Below are 15987 nucleotides of genomic sequence, written 5' to 3'. Positions count from 1 at the left end.
TGAAACAAGTGAAAGTGAAACAAAAAAAAAGTTATAGAAGTTTGAGTTTATGAAAATGTACAATGTAAAAAATTTAATTATTCATAGTTTATATAAAATATATATTTTTAAAACCTGGCCGACTCTAAAACTGCTAGAAAATCAAAGCCAAAAATCTGAACAAGTTGTGTTTCAAATGTTAGGTTGATATCTCAAAAAATGAGCTTTCAGTGAGATTTTGTTTGGGCGCAGTACCAAACATTTTCACTAGGTGACAACCAGACTCCATTACTGCCCATATAAGGGCGCCTCAATTTCCATATGTGTTATTAAAAACATTTTAATATCTTTTTTTCTAAAATAATTGAATGGATGATATCTTTTGAACTCTTGGCATGAAAACAAACTGAGGTTTCAACCATTCTTTCATGATTTTTCATGTTCATTGCTATTTCAAAATAAAGGTCTGAACACGCCTTAGGAATATGACAATATTCTTGTTGCAAATTGATAAATTACAGCTCCTCTCTAATTTATTTTGAAAATCATTCACCAAATATGAAAACTAGAGTTTGTAAGCTTTCAAATGATATATAGTTTGTCAAGATTAGTTTATGTTTATTATAGGATATTACTGTTTTAAATACGTAATGATTTTGGGCCCACCGGTGGGCCGGTGACACTTCTGTTTTACAAAAGATTGAGCTGAACTAAACCACGGAGCAGTCTTTCGACTGAATTGTAAGTATGGAAATTGATATACTTATTGTTTAGAACAAATTCGACTGACTTTACCTAACCTGAGAATAAACAAAATAAGGTAGAAGGTGTCTATATTTAAGACCCAAACAAGGGGTTAAATTACACACCATAAAACAATATATATATATATATATATATATATATATATATATATATATATATATATATATATACAGTATATATACATATATATATATATATATATATATATATATATATATATATATATATATATATATATATGTATATATACAGTATATATACATATATATATATATATATGTATATATACATGTTTTAAAGACCCCATGAAATCAAAATACATTTTAATATGTGGCTAAAATGTAGTCACTTCCAGAAACAACTCAATATTTTTGACACAGTCTGTTCAATCCAATGTACTTGCAGTCAAAAAGTAGAAGATCGCTTTAAAATAAAATAAAAAAGTAAAGCTCAAGTCACATTAGTTGATTTCATGGGATCTTGGTGGTTTGGTGGTTTGGCAACTTTCTTCTAATCAGTCCTGTGTTTTGTACTAGTCATGCAATTAAAAATGACTTGTTTAAAAAGTGATTGTGAGCATTGTGTTTGTCTCAATGAAATAGTTTATTCTTAAAGGAAAAAGTGGAAGTTGAGTATAAAATATCTTGTGAAACTGTATTTGATGTTGAAACTAATTCAAAGGAGCACCAGCTCAACTGAACTGACTTAGAAGAATTATTTTACATTTATAAAAAACCTAAACACACACACACAAAATGTTTACTAATAAAATACATATATACAGTACATCACAACATGAATTTGTGGTATGCCACATCTACTCTAACATATGATGTTTTATTAACAAAGTTCAGGAGGAGCACGTTCAGATAATAAACATGAGTGGAGAGCACTCAGCAGTCATCAATAAGAGGTGTATATATATATATATATATTCAGCAGTCTCACCTCACTTCCTTGACAGATTAGCAGCATCCCTCCACCAGCCCTTCTCCACACTTCTAGTCCTAACCATTTACATACGGGGAGAGTACTCTGGGTTCGGGCCGAACTCCCCCCGGACAGCACGCCAAATACACATTAAACTTTACTCCCTCTAATTGTATGTAAGTGTGAACTCGTGAAGTAAAGTCAGCAGATTTTGTAAAAAGGAAATATTAACAGCAAGACATGAAACCAAAGTTTTAAACAACTGCTTTTTCTGTAGTTTCATGACTGACAATTATGAAATTATTATTATAACAATTATGAAAATTAAGCATTAATGAATATTAATTATTTTTTTTTATAAAAAAACTTCTGCTGGTGCGAAAGATCACTGTAATGCATTAACATAAAGAGATCTGTGTGAAATCTTCAAAAAAATTCTACAACATCTTTTGCATAAAAATTGAGTCACACTTAGACATCAACACTCATTGTACAAACCTCAACAATGATGACAATGAAAAATAAAAAAAGACTGGTGTGTGGTGAGACACTGGCGCCGTTTTTCTGGGGCTTTCGTCGCATCATCCAAGTTGATGCTCCACTCGTGGTGGTAAAAAAACAAACAAACAAAAAAAAAACCATAAATATCATGGTTTTCAACCCATTCTCACTCACTCCCAAGGTGTCAAACACTGAAGCATGGTCATGCGCCCCCGGCGTCACTCTATGGACGAATTGGGAACTCTATTGCTTTCAATGGGAAACCTGTGGCGTCAACAACAGACACGTATTTTATCAGTAGGAAATCACACTGAAGTCTCATTCCAAACACATTACGATATTTGCCATCAGTTCACGAGGGCCAGATGTTGGCAAGTAGTTGTAAATATACTTGTGAGATGTTTGTCTCAATGAAATTAAATAGTTTATTCTTAAAGGAAAAAGTGGAAGTTGAGTATAAAATATCTTGTGAACTGTATTTGATGTTGAAACTAATTCAAAGGAGCACCAGCTCAACTGAACTGACTTAGAAGAATTATTTTACATTTATAAAAAAAACCAAACACCAGGGGCGCCACCAAGATTGTCAAAAATCATTTTGTTCAGACGTAAACAATGTATGTTGGATTGATGTTTATAAGGAAATTCATCCTGATAATCAGTGTTGTAATGTAACGGAGTACAAATACTTCGTTACTGTACTTAAGTAGAAATTTCACGTATCTGTACTTTACTTCGTTATTTAAATTTATGTCAACTTTCACTTTTACTCCACTACATTTCCTAGATAAAATGTATACTTTTACTCCGCTATATTTCCACTAAGCATCTTCGTTACTCGTTACTGCAAAATAAAATCAGAAGAAATGTGTGCGACTACAATAAGGGAGGTTTGGCGAATCACTGCTCCTAGATTGCAATGTCTACATGATGAAATGGGACATTTGGGCATAGAACGCACACTGGATCTTGCAAGATCGAGGTTCTATTGGCCTAGAATGTTTGCAGATGTGGAGAAAAGGATCAAAACATGCCCTAGATGTGTGTGTCGTAAGTCCTTACCTGAGAAAGCTGCTCCTTTAGTTAACATTCATGTGACTCGACCTCTTGAGCTGGTATGCATGGACTTTTTGTCTATTGAACCAGATTCCAAAAACACCAAGGATGTGCTGGTTATCACGGATTTTTTCACCAAGTATGCGTTTGCTGTTCCTACTACCAACCAGAAGTCGCGTACTGTGGCTAAAGCTCTTTGGGAGAATTTCATAGTCCATTATGGGATCCCCGAGAAGTTGCATAGCGACCAAGGAGCTGATTTTGAATCAAAGACTATCAAAGAGCTTTGTGAACTGATGGGAATTCAAAAGATCAGGACAACCCCTTACCACCCCAGGGGAAATCCAGTTGAAAGATTCAACCGTACTCTCTTAAGTATGCTTGGTACGCTGAAAGAGTGTGAAAAGGTGCATTGGAGTAGTTTTGTAAAACCCCTCGTACACGCATATAACTGTACCAAACACGATTCTACTGGGTTTACCCCATATGAATTAATGTTTGGAAGGCAGCCGCGTTTGCCTGTCGATGTGGTTTTTGATGTTCCTCAGAACAGAGAGCAGTTTAAGACGCATTCACAGTATGTCAGTGATTTGAAGTCTAGGTTGCAGGGAACATATGACTTAGCAATGAGAAATTCTGCTAAAGTTGGAGAGAGAAACAAAGCTCGTTTTGATAAACATGTTCTTGAATCCACTCTGGACATTGGAGATAAGGTTCTAGTCAGAAATGTACGCCTAAGAGGGAAACATAAACTAGCATACAAGTGGGAATCACTTGTTTATGTTGTTGTAAGCAGGGCAGGTGATCTTCCTGTGTATACTGTTAAGCCAGAAGGTAAAGATAGTCCGTTGAGAACGCTTCACAGAGACCTTTTACTACCTTGTGAATTGTTGCAGTTACCTGAGGAGGTAGTTGAATTGCCCAGGACTCGAAAACGTCCGCCAACTCGTAGAAATCCTAGTACTGAGGTACAAGAGCAGACAAATTCTGACTCTGATGACGATATTCCTTTAGAACTGCCGTACCGAGATCCTCTAGTCTGCACGAACACCAGGTTTATTGAGGTCTATGAAACTGAAAAAAGGTTACAGAATGACGTTCCCTCGAATCCTGTTGTTCAGGACTCTGTTGATAACATTTCAACTGATGACTTGCCTGTTTTGGCAGACTCTGCTGCCGAATGCTTACCTGAGTCAGAGCATTCTAGAATTGACAGTATACCTACCTTGAATTACTTAACTGTTGATGATCCAGAGATTTTGGAGCCTGAGGCTAATGAAAATGTACCTGCAGTCGCTTCTGACACGTTCACTAATCAAAGCATACCTGTAGAGGAGACAGAAAGAGTCTGTGAGCATGAAACCACAAAAGAGCAAAATGATGAAAGTTTCATCAGAAAGTCTAATAGAGTTAGACAGAAACCAAAAATGTTCACTTACCCTGAATTGGGTAATCCTTTAATTTCCATAGTACAGTCTCTTTTCCAGAGTCTTAGTACAGCTGTGACTGACTCTATCACGGAAAGCAGTTTTACAGATTCACCTAAACCTGTATTAACACAACCTGTTAGTTGCATGCACAGGGACGTGCATAGAGTTAACGGGGGAGGGTGTAACCCAGAGTGATTACAAATAAAAATTAAGAAAGGAAAAAAATAAATAGTAAGCCAGAGTGGTTACTAAAAGATATAACCAAAAGTAAATTGAATTAAAAGAAAAGTAAATTAATAACTGAATTCAGAATTGTAAAGTTAAAACCTTTTTCCTTTAATGATCCAAAAGTGTTTTCTTTTTGTTATTATTTTTCTCATGTTGTGAATATGAAAAATGTATGCTGTATTTTGAATGTTATGTTGCCTTTAAGAGAATGTGATGTGTAGTTCACTGACGACCTATCAGGAGAGAGTAACGCAAATGAGGGGATGACGTCAGAGCACGCGGAGAGAGGAGATGTAAGCACGGAGAAATCGGCAGAGATAATTCTGGGTGAAATTAACAGTGATTTTGATGTAAAACTAAACAAAACGTCTAGAGGTATATTTATTTTATTTGAATTGAACTATATGAGTGATTTTGAGTTAGTTTTGAGTGTTTTTATTGTGGACACGGCGATGATACGGACTGAGCTCATCACTGTGTGGAACAAGATGGCGAGCCTCCCAGCGAATCCTGATTAAAACGAAACCATCGAACGATTTCATCGGACCCTCTGCTTAGTTTTCCCCGGACAGAGGAAAAGAACTGTGCAGGGTCGGGTTTCCCGATAACGATGTATCTTAGCTCTTAAGAGCGCTGTCTACGTGCAAGATTACGAACGCTCGCAGCAATTCCACGAGCGTTTCCCAAAAATGAACTTAACATGAACGCGCGAGAACGCGCTCTACGTGCTACTTAAGAGTCGCTGTCCATTCGTGAAGTTCTACATAACCTTATATGGAATCGTATTCTGAACGTTTAACCTAATAATTGTCATCTGTTATGGATTAGCAATCAAGACAAGTCTATATAAAGCACCCACAGGTGGAGGCACTGACAAAATGGCAAAAAAAAAAAAAAAAACGTAAAAAAAAAAATGTAATTTTTAACAGATTTAAAGGATTTGTTTTATTTATTTTTTGTTCATTCATTTCATTTTGATTAAAATTATTAAATTAAATTATTTCATTTTTTTTTGTTTTGTTTTCTGACCTTTTTAATTATTTAATTTATACATTACTTTAACCAACAACAAAAAAGAGTAATAAAGTTTACAATAAAGTACAATCAAAACCTTATATTATAATCACATACATTTGAATAAAGCTAAAGGTGTAATCTGCCGGTTGTCCTGCAGGTGTCCTCATAAATCTGTCTTCTTACGATGCACTTGGGGATGTACGATTACTCCAGAGCACTCGTAGATCTACGAAGATTTTCAAGTGCTACTTAAGCTACGATGCTTTTGGGAAACAGACCGTAATATTAAGATCAGTCGTACGATCGTTTTTACGATCAACTTAAGCTTACGATTCTTTTGGGAAACGCAGCCCAGGATGACAGAGTGAACTGACGTCGAACTCTTTTCTCTGCTCTTCTCAATCGACAGTATTCTATTTTCCCCTTTCACCACAACGGTAGGCCTGAACTGTTGCATCTAACGTTTACTGGGGTATGGACGATATTTTTTCTCTTTTGAATTCAGAGACTGGTATTTGGAAAAAACACTACTGAATCTACAGATATTTGATCGTTTGTTCATTGTTCATTGCCTGTTTTTATTTTTATTTGAAAGAGAAGGGTTTATTGTGTGAAATAATTGAGATATAATTGTTATTTTTATTTTATTTTTATTTCTGAGTTGAACTGGGAAAAAAAAAAAACGAATCCATTGTGGATTTTGATTAAGAAACTTAAAACCTAAAATTAGTTCAAATAAGGAACTATAAAACTAAAAGATAAATATGTAAAAAGAAAACATTGAAATAAGAGTCCGAGGAAATTTGCAATAAATTAGCTTTCAAAAAGAGATTAAAAAGGAAATAAATAGGCTAACGCCTAAAAGAAAAAGAAAGATATTAAAAAGGGATAAATAACTAATAATTCTAACAAGGAAAAAGAGAAAACCCAGAAACCATTTTATTTAATTGTTTTATTTTTCTTGCATTTATTAATAATCCGTGGTTTCATTGTTAGTCAACTGCCCATTTTTCTTTTCTGCCATTTCTGTCTTTCCTGAAAGAGAGACAATTTAATTAATTTCATTCATTATTTTTTTCCCTTTAATATAAATCTTGCAACATTATTCTAACTTACCTTTGTTGTCTGTCTGTTCATTTAATCTCTCACTGCTGCTCCCTACGAATCTAGAGTACTGGTCCACGTATCCTCTTGTATGACTTACCTTGGTGCCCATTAGGCCGTGGTGTCCTGGTGACCTGAAGGAGGCGCTACATATTTTCCTGATGCTGTCTAGGATATCCGGTTATCCAACTGTTCTCATAAGAATACCTTGGATTTAAGTGGTGAATGTGTACTATTCAACAATGTTGTGAGGGGATGATCATCTGGAATGTATCTTTCTGTGATGAGAATGCTTGTTATCATACTGGTTTGAGATGAACATTGTGCATTTGGGTCAAACAATAGTTTTTGTGTATTTCTTGTTTTCTTTATTTTGTGGTGTATGAGTCTGTGTGTTCTTTATTGTAGGCCTGGGCGGCAAGGAAACTAGGGCGGCAGCCCTCCTCATCTTGGTGGTGGTATTTTGGAGTGATTGCTGTGCCACCCGGAGGTGTTTGACTGAGTGCAGTGTGAGTGCACGTGTGTTTGTGGTTTTCTTTGTTTCTTTTATTTTAGGAGAATAGGGAGGCCCCTTGGGTGGAGTAATTTGGCTGCCGCTTCCAATTTCCGTCGCCAGGAGTGTCCAATTTTGAATATCCTTTTTCTGATGACTTTCTTTTTTTTCTTTTCTTTTTTTTTATTGTTTGTATCCTTCACCCATGTCTCATGCCTGACTCCAACCAATACGAGCCTGTGAGCCTTGTGTGCTCCTAATTTGTTTAGGGCGATTCCCTGGTAATAAGCCCCCAGGGTGGCGTAGTTGGTTTATTCATTTGGTGTCCCTGTTTCTGAGCCCGATCGCCACAATAAGGTAAAGCTAAGAGTGGTCCAGACCAACCTTCCGAACATATGACTTACAGAAGGTATACTTAACTAAGAACGTTTCGGGAAACAATAAGGTACAGGCTGTTTGGCTCGAGGTCATGGTGCAAAAGACCCTAGGTTGATTTTAGTAGTAGTAGTAGTATCAGTTCACTTCTGGCATTGCTAACTTGACATCGCAGCCTGTTGACGTCGCAGGAACAGTCCAACAAACATATACAAATTTATTCTGCTTAATTTAATTAATCTTTTGTACAATATAAAGGCTGTGCCGGTCAGTCATAACTTGCTGTTATTCCAAACTCATTTCCCTTGAAGATGCTGATTTGCCTGATGTCTGATGCCTTCGTGCAGCCTATAGTCTATATTAGGACTTGACTGAAGTTTGAAGCCTTCTTTACATTAATAGTTACCAAAATGTTACATTGCAAATATGGAAACTTTGGACCGAATGAGAGATGTGGAAAGTGGAAATGACTGGAAACAAACAAGTTTGTCACATGCTTATATTTTGCACCATTGAAAGGGGACTGCACCAATGTCTTAATGAAAGTACTGGCACAGTTGTACTGTACTGCCAGGATGCCAAATGCATTTTCAGCCACCCTCCGAGCTCACGAAAGCCTGTAATTGAATATGCGTTGCTCTACAGATAGCCTGCGGTTCGGATGTGGCTTCGTGAGGTACTCCTTCAAGGGAAATGCCTAATCTGCCACAATGCAGTAATGGGCCAGCTGGTCAGATTCAGGAAGTGGTGCAGGTACAAGTATGTTCGATGTTCTTTTCTCCAAATCATCCTGTAATGAAAATGTACGCTTACAGTTGTAAAATGTCGATCCAGTTCCTGGTAGGAGACGAATGTTGATGTGCTTCCCATCCAGAGCACCCAGGCAGTTTGGGAAGTTTCCCTGAGCCTGGAATCCAATGGCAACTTGCTGCCACTCTTCCACTGTGTCTGGGCACCAGTAACGTGCGGTGAAATCTTGTCATGGGTAGGCTGTGACCTATCAATGTGGCATCTATGTTCATATATTCATTCAGCAACCCAAGTTCATATTAGGCATCATCACATCGCTGCCTGCATATAGCAAAGTCAGTCATATGTGAGGCTAATGCACAATCAAATCTAATAATCAAATTAATGGACACATCTATCTTATGACTTATACAACAAACAAATATTTTGTGCGGGACACAGTAAGAGAGGGAGGCGGCGTGGTGTCAGCGAACCGATAAGCAGCCTAGTCACTCCTTCAAAATGCGCAAACGCTCACAGACAGCCACACACACACACACACACTATTGGTCTGGTGACGGCGCACCAGGATTTGAATAGGCTACAGTCAGAAAACATTGTGTCAGCAGTACAGCTTTAAAGTACAAAAACAGCTTATTCGCTCCTACAAACTGCGCTACGCGCACACACCGACACGCAGTTGTCATGGTGAAACATACAATCATTTGGTAACTTATCTCTGAAAAGCCCTGAATGTGCTCTGTACAGGACATGTAATGTCTCAGAGAAATCGCTAAAACATAATGTCCTCTACAGAGGACAAAACACTATAGTAGGTAGTCAGGAGTTTTACATATAAATTGTCTCTGGTTTTACTAATCACAGCTAGGTAAGCAAGATGATACGCACCTTTGTACGAACAACAGTGTTTTCACAACTCGGCGGTTTGTAGGCTTCCAAGTCATGAACCCAGCCATTTGTGAACTGAACGTGGGCTTCCATAGATTTATAATTACGAAACTGAGCCTCGGAATAAGCACTCACACCACAGACTAAATAAACTAAAATATCTGGAAATGTCAGAGGAGGTAAATCGTCGGGGTCTCGAGTATATTCTCTTGCAGGCACCTCATACGGATCCATATTTCCGATCAATGACATCTTTTCCATGTACCGTTTTTCTTGCGTCAGGCAGAAGTTTGTCTCTGTATAGTATATTTCGTTCTTTTAATCGACTTTTCAACATTGTTTCGTGTAGTAAGTGATTGTTTTAAATCTCGCCCGATGTGGCCTCACAAAATGGCGGCGCACTCTTGTTTACGTCCCAGAATGCACTGCGCAGTGACATCGGTTGCCAAGCCCGAGAGCGAGTGGGTCACGTGACATGAAGCAAGCTCGGTCTCTGCCTCAATGTTGATCATTCAAGACAGCATGAGAACTGACTGCGCATGCGCAAATCTACGTAAACTACGTTCAATGGACCAAAGAGGCACTGCTAACCTCTGCCTCAATGGCCATGGCTTTGAATTTCCTGCATGAAACAATGGTTTTAGGAGCATCAATGGCAAAATTAGTATATTATGTGTGTATTCCTGAACATTTTTGTTACAAAAATTTATATTTGGAATAAAATAAATGCAATTAATAATGTGGTGAATTAATAAAGTTCTTGGAATTAATAAATGTAATGTCAACATTTCCTTTGGTGAGGCACTGCCTACCCTGACCGCACATCCCTGCTGGGCACTGAAAACAGTAAAATTAAAACAAAAATTAGTTTTATTTGTCAGACCCATTATAACTCATAGACAATTTGGGATGTTTCACTGTCCAAATGTGTACAAACTGCACTATAAATGTTGAGAGAGAAAAAAACAAAACATACATGCATACCTTCAGGTATTTCTCTTTTAAGACCTGGTAGATAGACATTCCCACTCGGAACTGGTAAGAAAGGCTCTTGAAGCTTGCTCCTGCAAAGATTACAATCACTTAACTCCATTATCAATTTTCCACGCCTTTTCCAGAATCAAATCAAACACTTTTACTGCATTTTCATTACATCAAATCAGATTATTGTTATTAATTATTAAAGCTATTGTGCCATAAACAACCATAATTATGTTTTATACGTTGTTTCTTTTTAAGTAGGCTACAATTGCCATCCGAAATAATCAATTTCTTTTCACTTTTATAAAGCTTAATAATACACCAAAATGTACACAACTGAAAAGGTGTTGTAATGCAATGTTAAAACAAAGAATAACCTTTAGCTTGCTTACCTGTTGCCAAGAACCGTAGTGTAATCATCAGACGTTCCCCTGCGGAGGTACAATCTCAGTTGTTCGTGTTTCTCCTCTGTATGATTGGACTGATAAGTTCCTTTAACATGTGAAACTGAATAGGAAAAAGCCGAGCAAATGTTTTTAAAATTAGAGGTTTCCTCTAACACAGGTTCGGGAAAGCCCCTCGAGCCTGTTTCTGGAGTATCCATGGTTTCACCCATAGACATAATAGAGAGTAGACGGCGCATCGACCGCCACTGCCTACTGGTGCTGACGAGCCGTGGTCCGCCATCTTAGACCAGTCACCCGCTCCACTCAGTGCAATCTGTTTGGCAGGTGCAATGAGCTGTCAGCGCATTTAACTAATCATACCTCACTGAATACCTAACTGATTTTCAATTTATTTTATTTTTTTTTTGCTGCAAAGGTCATACATGTAGCTATGATAAAGGACACATGGTTCAGCGTATTTTAATATTCATAGTGGGCTTAACAACAGTAATAGAATATTCTGATATAAGTGACCAGACATCCGAGATCAAAACTGGGAACATAATCCCCGAAAAGGGGGAAAAAACGGGGACATTTCCAGTTTGACTATCAATCTGATTGAAAAACCCAGTGTTGTGGTAGTTTTTTCAGTATTTAGCCAGGGACAGGCAACCAAAAACGGTCCCTAAAACCGGGACGTCTGGTCACCCTATGATATGTGATGTAGGCTATGATAGGTATTTTGCAAATCACACACTATAAATATGATAGAGTAGCAGAAACAGATAGTGGCAGTAAAGTCAGATATTTGAATAAGTTGAAGAAACAATATATGATTATATTATTATTACTTTTTGTTAGGGTGAATTACATGTGAATAATACACAGTGTTGGGCAAGCTAAATTGTAGTGAGCTAAGCTATCAGTTACTCTGCCATGAATGAAGCTTCACTTACACAAAAGCTACCACCCAGTCAAATGTAGCAAGCTAAGTAACACAAACACAGCAGTAGGCTAGTTCACTACATAGGAAGCTACTTTAAGTTGCGCTAATTTCACATGACAAGAAAAGTGTAGCTTGTGTGGCCAAGCTACTTGATAAATAAAGGAGTTAAGCTACTGAAAAGTTACTTGATTCAGGAAATAGTGAAGTTATACCACCAAAATACTAAGTTACTAGCTAAGCTACAAGTAGCGACTGCCCAACCCTGACAATACAGTCTTTGCCACTTGTGTAAAATTCACTGGCCAATGTTATACCAGTAATATTTGTTTTATTTCTAAAATAGCATTCGAATGAAATTTAATGAAATATGACAAGAACAATAACACTCTGTTTCTCCTTTTGTTTCACGTCAGAGATGGAAATATTGTCCAGCCTGACCATCTAAATGTGGAAATAAACAAATGAGTGATGAGGATACGTTTACACACAAATGTGTTCAGGTTTTATAAACACGAAAAAAAAAAGAAAAAAAAACTAAACAGCAGGAGTATGAAATGAAACAAAATAAGATTTTTCACTAAGAGATAAATTCTAATCATTAGGGGTTTGTTTGGTTCAAACACGAACAGATAAAGTCTGTGTTCACACTGTCAGTCCAAATCCAATTATTTGTTCATTCGACTGGATTCTGATCCAAACTATTGACACTGTGTATCGCGACTGTTTGGATCTGATTGTGAGTCTCGTGGTTTCAATGTCCATGATGGTGTGTAGGTGGGCATTCACCAAAAACATGGAGGGGTTTGTACAGATAAAGATGTTTTCTTATTTACAACATGACAATATGTAGTCGTCGCGCTGGAGTCCTGCGTCTTCTGAGGCAGCGACAGAACGTAGGACGCAGGGACGTGCGGTCAGGGTAGGCAGGGTAGGCAGTGCCTCACCAAAGGAAATGTTGACATTACATTTATTAATTCCAAGAGTTTTATTAATTAACCACATTATTAATTGCATTTATTTTATTCCAAATATTAATTTTTGTAACAAAAATGTTCAGGAATATACAATAATATACTCATTTTGCCATTGTTTGCTCCTAAAACTATTGTTTCATGCAGGAAATTCAGCAGTGCCTCTTTGGTCCATAGAACGTAGTTTACGTAGATTTGCGCATGCGCAGTCAGTTCTCATGCTGTCTTGAATTATCAACATTGAGGCAGAGACCGAGCTTGATTCATGTCACGTGATCCACTCGCTCTCGGGCTTGGCAACCGACGTCACTGCGCAGTGCATTCTGGGACGTAAACAAGAGTGCGCCGCCATTTTTTGAGGCCACATCGGGCGAGATTTAAAACAATCAGTTACTACACGAAACAATGTTGAAAAGTCGATTAAAAGAACGAAATATACTATACAGAGACAAACTTCTGCCTGACGCAAGAAAAACGGTACATGGAAAAGATGTCATTGATCGGAAATATGGATCTGTATGAGGTGCCTGCAAGAGAATATACTCGAGACCCCGACGATTTACCTCCTCTGACATTTCCAGATATTTTAGTTTATTTAGTCTGTGGTGTGAGTGCTTATTCCGAGGCTCAGTTTCGTAATTATAAATCTATGGAAGCCCACGTTCAGTTCACAAATGGCTGGGTTCATGACTTGGAAGCCTACAAACCGCCGAGTTGTGAAAACACTGTTGTTCGTACAAAGGTGCATATCATCTTGCTTACCTAGCTGTGATTAGTAAAACTCCTGACTACCTGCTATAGTTTTTTGTCCTCTGTAGAGGACATTATGTTTTAGCGATTTCTCTGAGACATTACATGTCCTGTACAGAGCACATTCAGGGCTTTTCAGAGATAAGTTACCAAATGATTGGATGTTTCACCATGACAACTCCCTCTCCTTGGTCTTTAAAAACGGCTGACATTATTTAGTGATCAAGTTTAACACCCTAATGGAAATATAATAATATAATATTTCGTACTTATCATTTAAATTTGACTAATTTTGAAAAATAAATATTTACCAAAATGTTCTTTCTTCCATACCCTGGTGCATACCTGTCAACATTGAGATTTGAAAATAAGGGAAATTTTCAGGGCCGCCCCAAAGAACCCCCCCCCCCCCCTCCCCAAAGCGCACCCCCCTCCCCCCCCCAAACCTGCATTATATAAATGAAGAGACAAAACGGAATATAAATTCAGCACAAGTTTATTTATTACTTGACAATGGGTAGAACAGAGTGTGAGAGAATGGATGGAGGATACAGTTTTATTCGTCACGTGGCTCTCTTGCATCTGCAAGAGACTTGTTATATACATAGGTCGCAGACTTTGCATTCCTCAACACTTTCTGAGAAGGAGTGTATTTGTGAGCTTGACCAGTGTGGTTGATTTTACATGACAGTAAAGCACAAACAGTACTGTTGTCCAATGCCATTCTATTCTCTGTAACAATTTTTCTCACCATACTAAATACCCTTTCAGAACTGGCATTGCTGTGTGGAATGCATAATAAAGCCTTCATAAGTCTTGTCAGCTCACTGAACCTCATATCCTTGCCTAGAAGGCCCCAGAATCGGTCAATTCTGTCTTCCTGGGGGAGATGCTTGCTATCTGTCACCTGGTAGTCAATGAGTTCCTCTCTCAGCCTATCCTCATTCAAGCTCAACTGAGGGAACAGGGCTACTAGCCTTGTTCGTGTCAAATAAAAAAAATGTTGCTAACTGAACATTGCTGATTTATGTAAACTACGCAATACCTCACAACAAGTTAATTGTAAACTGTCCCTAATCTCTACCTGTCCCTGGAGTGATGTGAAGCCGAGATGCAGGGTCCAGCACTCTCAGGTCCTTCAGGAGTTGGGAGTCAAGTGGAAAGCAGCTGAACATCTTTCTCAGAACTGCTTCATATAAGGTTCTCACAGTTCTACAAGGTAATAGTAAAAAAAAAAAAATGTACAAAAAAATGCATTAGATAGTAGGAAACATTTCAGGCACACTGTAAGAGTTATCCCAGGCTGTCAAAAGATTAGATCATAATTATATTAAACTACAGAGTAATATACTTACTGAAAGATTTTTTTCTTGGTTGAAACGGGGAGCTCTGCATTTCTGATGAATGCCTTCGTCTCTGCTCCAATGAAGAGATCTTCATCTGCTAGCTGATGTCCCTCTCCATAGTTCACCTCCCTGAGAGGCACATCCACGATGGCCCTGGCTGGTATTAGGTAGCCCAAAAACCGCCTGAGCAGCCTGCACATCTCATCTTCAAGCCTGTGAGTCTGTACTCCCTCTGACTGTAGACAGTACAAGTAGCCACAATAAAATAAATGAAATAATACATAGTATCGTATGTGATTATTAATCTGTTATTCTGACATTATCCCAAGAGGTCATGACACCCACCTGAAAGGAAATATTAAATTCAGCTAAAGGCTTAAGGGCAACACTCAGGAACATGAAGTATGTTTTCATAACTGGATCACGGAGATAGTTTGCCAGATTATGAACTTTAGCATTCCTCTCCACCTCCTCATGACTGTCAAAGTATGCCTATAGATTTAGGGATATAGGGTGACAATATATGGTAAAAAAAAAAAATTTAATGGAAACATTTTCAAGATATCTGCTCAGAGTTTAACATTACAGTCCTACCTGTAGAGCATCCCACTGGTTCAGTACTCTCTGAATGCATGTAAGCAGACTGAGCCATCTAGTACTGCAGTACCTCAGCAGCTTCAGGTTGTCAGAGTCTGTGAACTCTACAAACTCCCTGTAGAGCTCACATCTCTTTGCACTGAAAGGAGACAATGATTTTGAGTCTAGTAAGTGGTCTCAGATTGCTTAAGGTTTAATTATTAGATATAGAGTTATGTGTTTGTGTGTGTGTGTGTGTGTGTGCGCGCTTTTATTTTACATTTACCTTTTGTCAAAGTGGGTGTATATCCCAACCAAAATGTCCTCTACTGGAAGTTTGGTTGCTTTGATGCCACAACCAGTGGCAAGCTGGACAAGGTGGCAAATGCAGCCAAGGTCCTGGACATTAGGCTGACTTCCTCTTAGTCTGCTAATCACTGAATTGTGTCTGCCTTTCATTACACTTGCATTGTCAGAGTTGAAGGCAATGACATTCTCCCATGGAATGCCTCTTT

Source organism: Squalius cephalus (genome assembly GCF_949319135.1).
Source record: "Squalius cephalus genome assembly, chromosome: 3".
Lineage (NCBI taxonomy): Eukaryota > Metazoa > Chordata > Actinopteri > Cypriniformes > Leuciscidae > Squalius > Squalius cephalus.
Note: the sequence above shows the minus strand (reverse complement) of the source record.